At 38.6% G+C, this 7,412-nt stretch overlaps 1 long non-coding RNA gene across 1 annotated transcript; it reads right to left on the bottom strand.

The window, feature by feature from the left end:
- Positions 1 to 2,723: 2,723 nt before the first annotated feature.
- On the bottom strand, positions 2,724 to 3,193 carry LOC120425507 (uncharacterized). The gene is made up of 2 exons (XR_005606543.1): positions 3,108 to 3,193; positions 2,724 to 3,046 (listed from the first exon to the last, which is right to left on the bottom strand). It is a non-coding gene; the product is annotated as an uncharacterized LOC120425507 (long non-coding RNA).
- Positions 3,194 to 7,412: the final 4,219 nt, after the last annotated feature.

Here is a 7,412-nt window from a genome sequence, read left to right as displayed (position 1 = left end):
CAGCAGTCAGGAATCAGCGATGCTGGGTTTTCAGCTCCCACTATTTCGCGGAAAGAACGCACCATCAGAATAAAAAAAAAATCCATCGGAAAATGCCCAGCATGCTGCACGTTGCAACTCACTGCAAGCGCAGCGTGAACTCTAATTTCGTGGCTTCCGGACGTGTCACGATAGGGGGTAGGGGGGTTGGAATGTGCATTGTTATAATTGCCAAAGTCTCCCGGATGGTTTGCGATGCGATGATGTTGCCAGCGTTGGCTGGGTTTGGTTCGATCCCACAGCATGGGACGAAAGTTCTCCGTGTGAAAAGTGGACTGCGCAGGTGGTGATCTAATTTTGTGTTTGTTTCACCAGCAGCAGCTTTGGCAGTACCCAGATTATGGACGTTGGAAGAATTACTGTCCATCCAGATGGCATTGATTGATGGGAGCTCCCTATGGTCGATGGGGTTGCAACGCGTTGGCTGTGTTTTGACAGTCGAGGGCGAATTCCTTTAGAGATGTTAGCTTCTTTTTTCTGCCATCACCATAAACTTTTTTTCTACTTCGTAATGCATGAACTTTTTGATATTCTGATGCAAAAATTCATATAAAAAAACTGTCCCAGATAGCAATTTATCAAGCTTTTGGTTAGATACCCCATGACTCGCATTTTTAAGTGCAGTTGAAAGTAAAATACCGTGAAAAATTAAACGTTAATTGTGTTGCAACCGATAAATAGGACGAATATGTCGAGTTCAGTCATGATTTTAAATGAGAAGTTGTTTCATAATAGCTGTCTTCCCGTTTCCTCTTGAGCAAAAGTACTTTTTGGCATCCGTTTGAGTGCTGAAAAGTTTAACTTTACATCGCCTCTCGCACCTATTCAAGAAGTTTCGGGGCATGACTCTTATTCATTCAATTCTCGATTAAATTTTCAAAAGGTCCTATCTGCATAGGAAACCCATGAGGGATAGGTTGTTTTGAAAATTTAATCTAGAATTATTCCACAGATAAAATCTTCTAACTGACGTAATCAGCATTATCTGTGAAGAATATTCAAATGTATTAACTTCCCGAGAAAACAGAAAAAAAATTTCCCTGTTCATTTAAATGTCACAATCGCTTAAAGTGCTCAAAACACGACACCTTAATCGTCCACAGCAATGACATCGCGCTCAGACTTGTGGCGCCCCAGTTCTGGAAGACGCAACACGACACTCTGTAATTTGGCTAAATTACTCACGTGGATATGAGCAGCAGCAACAACACACGTGGACGGCCCATATCTCCGACAACCCCTTCATTCCCGCAACGGGTTTCCCCCTCGGAGGACAAATAGAGCGCGAGTCACCAAAGATGCACACGTACACGGCGTACGGACAGATGGTCCACATGACACCTGCCCTTATCGCGCACGAGATTGCATTTTCCAAGCCCCGGGAAAAAGCATTTCGTCGTCGTCGTCGTCGGTTGATGCACGAAAGGAACAGCCCCGGAGTGAAACTGGCCACTGACCACCCATGCGAGGACATTAGGGCACCTTTATCTTCAATCAAAACTATCCGCACACACACACACACGTGTGCACAAACATTCGTGAGTGTGTTGTGTATTTACGACGCTGCGTGCTGGTCACGATGATGGTGATGGCCACGGAGGGCGCGCACACACACGTGGGGTGACGACAGAACACCACAGGCCACGACGACGACGGCGATGTCGGTGGGGACAACTTGTTTGCGAGGCATTAGAGCCTCCTTGCTTTGGGTAGAGTGCCTTATGCTGGACTTTCCTGTAGTCTTGCAGAGTTCCGAAGGGTAGTGATTTATTTTAAATAGACAATATTTAATTTTGAATGAATTTATAATGCAAAAAGGCATTTTGCCTGTACCTGTAGGTTAAGGTGCTCCAACTCCTAAAGGGAGCTTAATCAAAGATTTACCCATCTCTTGGCTAAATTCCAAATTTGAGCTCATTCTGACCACGGGAAGCTTTAAATTTGTATGGGAAAAATCGTCTGAATGTATGGAGAAAAGCTACTGTTTCAGTTTTTTGACTGTGGAAGGCACAATAACTATCCAATTCTTACCAATTTTCGGAATTAAGATCTTCATAAAATTTGGAAAAAATTGCCAGAAGACAACATATTTTTGGGACTTTTTTGCAAAAAAGATATTATACTTGGTGAGATAATTTAACATTTTGCGGTTCTGGCTACTGCGCCAAGTGCGGTCGTCTGTTCTGAACTGTAGGCGGCGGCGACTAAATCGCGCAGTTTTAAAAACCGCAAAAATTGTTCAAGTGTCATACACTTCAGAAAATGGAATCAACTCCAAAACGGAATGCATCCGTTACGTCGGATTCTAGCAATTCAGGAGATGAAGAATCCCGGAAGGTAATAATACAATAAAGTTAGAACACAGCAGAAAATTAATGACCCACTTTTGAAATTTTCAGCGCATTAAAAGTCCTACGCCTGAGATACCTATCGAGTACAACATTGAAAGTGACCTAAAGGAGGATGAAGCCCTGTTTAGACTTGAAGCATCGGTTCTTGAGAAGAACTTTAAAGGCCAAAATTCCAGCGAAAAACGTGGAAACTGCGTTGATGACATTTTGCGTTCTGTTTGAGATCATTGCATCCAGTTTGTTCTCAAGGACGAAACGCATACGAAGCCAAGTAGGGCAAAAATGACCCGGAATATGAAGATAACATTTTTTTCTGCGAATAAAAAAATAATCAACAAGTTTACAATGATTTCTTTATTTCAATCATCAAACACGCTTAATTCCCAATTTCTCGAATTTTTGGTATAGACCTTTGTTTGGGTCGAAAAACCCACCAGCTATGAATGCTAGCACCATCTAAAACCCACACGGAATTGATCCCTGGGGTGCGCTGGATACGGTTCAAATTGGCACTGGGCTGAACCGCAAGAACACTTTTTCCCTTTCTGTACGGATGAAAACGCCATCCCGCTTGTATCTAGTTCGCAATTGTTGTGATACACCTAATTGAGGCGTGTTGCTTGAAAACGGCAGTCGGATTCTCGGACATTTTTCCACTAAAATTCAAATATTATATTGAAAACTCTACAAAAACCAAAACTAGAGCAAACTCCCTACCAGATGTTGATAGAAGATAAACTGACATGAGCTAAATAATGCACTAAAAGGCCTACTAAGGGGCCGTTGCGATATTCGCAGCTGCGGGATACGCTCGCAGCCAGGGTCGCTAAAAAATCGTTTCGTGCGATCAATGAGTGAAGTTATACACACACAGTAAGCGCCACTGCTCTCAACAAAAACAACGCGTTGCTAGTCCCGCTGTGTAACCAAGAAGGAACTCACACCAAAGCGATCGTTCACAATCATCCACTGGGTGGATCTCACCCGATTCGCGTCGTCAAGGAGTTTGTTTATTTGGGACCGCAACGAATCTTGAATCGCGAGCGGAGAGCGATTTCCAAAAATCGCGACTTGTAACAATCCATGATTGTTACAAGAGACGATTTTGGTGTTTAAGGGCAGGACCACGATTATACGGTTTTATTGAGAATAATTGTATTTAATATTTAATGTTTTCTAGAACGATTAGTTTTAATATGAACGATTATAATAAATGAATTTAATCGATTACTTATTTCTGGAGTGTGTTAAACTCATTAAAACTGCATGGGCAAAAGTAGTTAGCAAATGAATATTTGGACTTAAATGAATAATAAGTTGGACTTATGAATAACATACAACTGTGCATTTATTCTAGAGTCAGATCCATACAGCGTCAGTGTTTATTTGGTCGAAGTGTACTAATCCATTGGCAGATCTGATTCTAGTTGTAATGTACGACAAGACTACTGACGGACGTGACAGGACGAGGGCCCAGTTTAGAGGTTTCAACATGTGCGGCTGGACCACCCTCCCAAAAAAAAAAAAAAAAAAGAACCTCAAAAAGAATTTTTCATGAAATTTTTGAAAGTTTAAAAAGTTAATAAACTAAAGTTAAGAAAATGGTGATGAAACTCATTATTTTAAACTTCTCAAAGTGTCATGATTTTCTCAATGAACATGATATTGAATCGGAAAACGGAATGCATTTTCGGATTTTTTGGACAATTTTCCACTAGGAGAAGGTAAAATAAGTTTGTAAATAATAAATAATATGTGTTTTTGAAACACAATTTAAAAAAAAAACTTCAAATTTATAGGCAATTTCAGTTGAACAAAATTCATGTAAAATGTGAAAACTTGCGATTAGTGCTTTGAATTCAGTATAAAATGCAATATAAATCGATAATTTTATAAACAAAACCAGTTTTTGCAAATTTCAGACAAAATTCCGACTTTTAAACAATTTTACCTAAAATTTATATTTATTTTGTTAAAAAGCTTATAAACTTTGTTAACTAAATATAAACATTGATTTTTTTTTCTTAAAAACAATATCAGCAACTTCAGTAATGGTACATTCAACGTACAAATAAAGTTTAAACATCCTAAATATGATTTAAACAAGAAAAACTCTGACTATCAAAGTCACCCCGGAATTTAAACTAAGAATTTTTAACGTAACTATTTTTCTAATCACTATTGAAAAAACTTGTTTTCCAAAATAGTGCATGGACTTTGTGTGGCCTACCCCAGTACATGTTTTAAAAATAATAATGTTGAGTAAAACCTTACCTGTTGGAAAATATTCCAAAAACAAATTGAAATCCATAATGCTATAACATTTCAGTTTTATTTAACCCTAACCCTGTATTTCTATTTTTCAAACGATTGACATTAATGCCAAGTTTCGACATATTTTAGGTAAATATGAGTATTCCTTCGTAAAAAGTAGTTTGATTTATTGTTAGAAAAACTTTTTTCATTTAGAAATTGCGGGACAAATGTCAGGAATGAGGAAGTAAATGATTCGTTTCATTCTTATAAGATACTGTATACTGTAGGGACCATCCACAAACCACGTCGATACCACCCCCCCCCCCCCCTTTCGTAGACATTTTCCATACAAAGAAAATCTTTTTTGTATGGAGCGTGGGCAATCGCCAACCCCTACTAAAGTGTCAACGTGGTTTGTGGATTTGTGGATGGTCCCGTATACAGTATACTGTATTATTACCCACAGCAATTTTTTTTTTTTTTTGAAAAAGGTTGTTTTGAGCAACTTTTGTTCTACGAAAAACATTTCTTCACTTGTTTTATGTTTTTCTTGTTTCCTTTTTTTAGTTTTTTAACACTGGAACGCCCAACGCATGCCCAACTTACGCGGACGCCCAAGCCTCCCAGAAAAGGTGGAACGGTAACTTCAACTCGCTGGTTCTCGGGCATTACTCAACCAATCGGGACAATTATTGTTTCCAGTGATTTGTAAGAATGTCTAGATGATCCTAAAATTTTGCAGAACTTGATTTGAACAAATCTGTAATTTCTGCGACCGAAAACATCGTTCCACCTTTTTTAAAACGACTGCCTCCGCGGAATTTTTGGCGAATTTTTTTCACAAGCGAAAAAAAAAGGTTGGAACGATGTTTTTGATCGCAAAATATACAGATTTGATCAAATTAAGTTCTGCAAAGTTCTAGAATCATCTAGACATCCTAACAAATCACTGGAAAGAAGAATCATCTTGATTGGTTGAGTTATGCCTGAGAACCATTGAGTTGAAGTTACCGTTCCAACTTTTTTGAAGCCTTGGGCGTTGGAATGTTAATTAGCATTTATCTTGTTTAGTTAATGTTTGTTTTTGATAGTATTTGGCCTATTAAAAAAAAACTCTTAAATAATTTGTAAATAAAACCTAAAATACAACTTGAATGTGAGGAAGGCACCAACCACCTTAAGGTGGATTAAGTAACGTTATTAAATACAATTTTTGAAAAAAAAATAGTTACAATAACTGTCTGGAAACAATCATAAATATTTTTTTTAAAGTTTAGCGTATTTAGATAATTTGGGTTTATTCTGAAAATCAGTTTTTTTTTTAAATATTTTTATATCTGTTTTAGTACAAAGAGTGATTTTACCTTGAGTGAAGATTTGCATCAAATGGTCACAACTTTGAACTTCGTCTTTTTGATAAATTGATATGTACGATACTGAGAATAGTTTAAATGCCTCTAATTTAACAACAATGCTAGGGTTCAAATATTTGGGAAGGGGATTTTTAAAGATCGTTTTGGAAATCTTTAAAGCAATAAGTTGTTTTTGGTGAAATACATACTGTACCATGCCATGAAATTTGTGAAGATACTATTAAATAGGGCCAATATGCAGCTTCAAAGGAGAGGGCTGCACGGACACTTTTTTGATACTCTGTATTTCAAATCACACCACAAATCGTCGTAAAAGAGCCGACTTATATCCGAATATACTGGACTAACTATCCCAAAAGTCGCTGGTTTGAATTAAAGCGCAGGAATTCGGCTTCATCTCCCCGAACCATACTTTCACACTTAGGTGACCCGGGTGTGAAAGTCTGTATCAAAATACAAGATGCTAGCCATTGGTACTATAAGTGGTCATGACCACGAGCCACGAGGTTTGTAGGCTTCCGAAAGGCTAACATGTGCTATAAAATACACCCTGTACACTGAATCCGTTCCTTGGTGCTGTTTAAAAAGTTATCTTTTTTCGCCTTTTTTAAGAATATTGCATAAAAATCTTAAGGTTTTTTTTATATGTCCTGTAAACAAGCACACCAATTTCTTATAGAAGCTTTTAAAAGAAACATTAAAACTCTTGCTAGAATTGTATTGCGTAAGCAAGCAAAAAGAAAACACGTGGCGCGCAAATCACAGTAACCAATGAGGAAATTCGCGCCGACAAGACCACCCCGGCGCTCACTGGGTTCCACCTTCAGTGATTGCTAGGAAAAGCAATCGGTAGCGCTCTCTGTGCGACAGCAAAAGTTGAGTCGCGGGTTGTTACAAGAGACGACTCGAGAGAGTCATGAGGGTTTTCTCTCTCGAGATAAAAAATAAACTTTCAGTCAGAGGTTGTTACGATCGCAGATTGTTACAACCCATGATTGTCACTGAATCAGCTCTTGTTCGCGCTCCATGCACCCCTGCTCGCAGCAGAATGACAATTTATCTTTACAGCCGCAATATTAGCTTCCAAAAATGACCACGCGGACGACTTCAAGGGGCTACCTAGCACACGGAGAAAAAAGAGTTCCCTAAATCGTGAACAAGCGTTCATGAAAATGGGAACTTCGAACAAAGTGTTCAAATCCCATGGTACGATTTTGAAAAATGTATCATGAAATTTGAACACTTTGTTCCTGGTTCCCATTTTCATGAACGCTTGTTCACGGTTTTGGGAACTCCTTTTCCTCCGTGCAACAATTCTTTTAAACTAACGTACATGCTAGCTTGCCTGCCTACCTGTATTTGTGCTGGCCGCGCAAAAATGGTAAATTTCGGA

Source organism: Culex pipiens, chromosome 1 (genome assembly GCF_016801865.2).
Source record: "Culex pipiens pallens isolate TS chromosome 1, TS_CPP_V2, whole genome shotgun sequence".
Lineage (NCBI taxonomy): Eukaryota > Metazoa > Arthropoda > Insecta > Diptera > Culicidae > Culex > Culex pipiens.
This window is presented reverse-complemented; position numbering and strand designations above follow the sequence as displayed.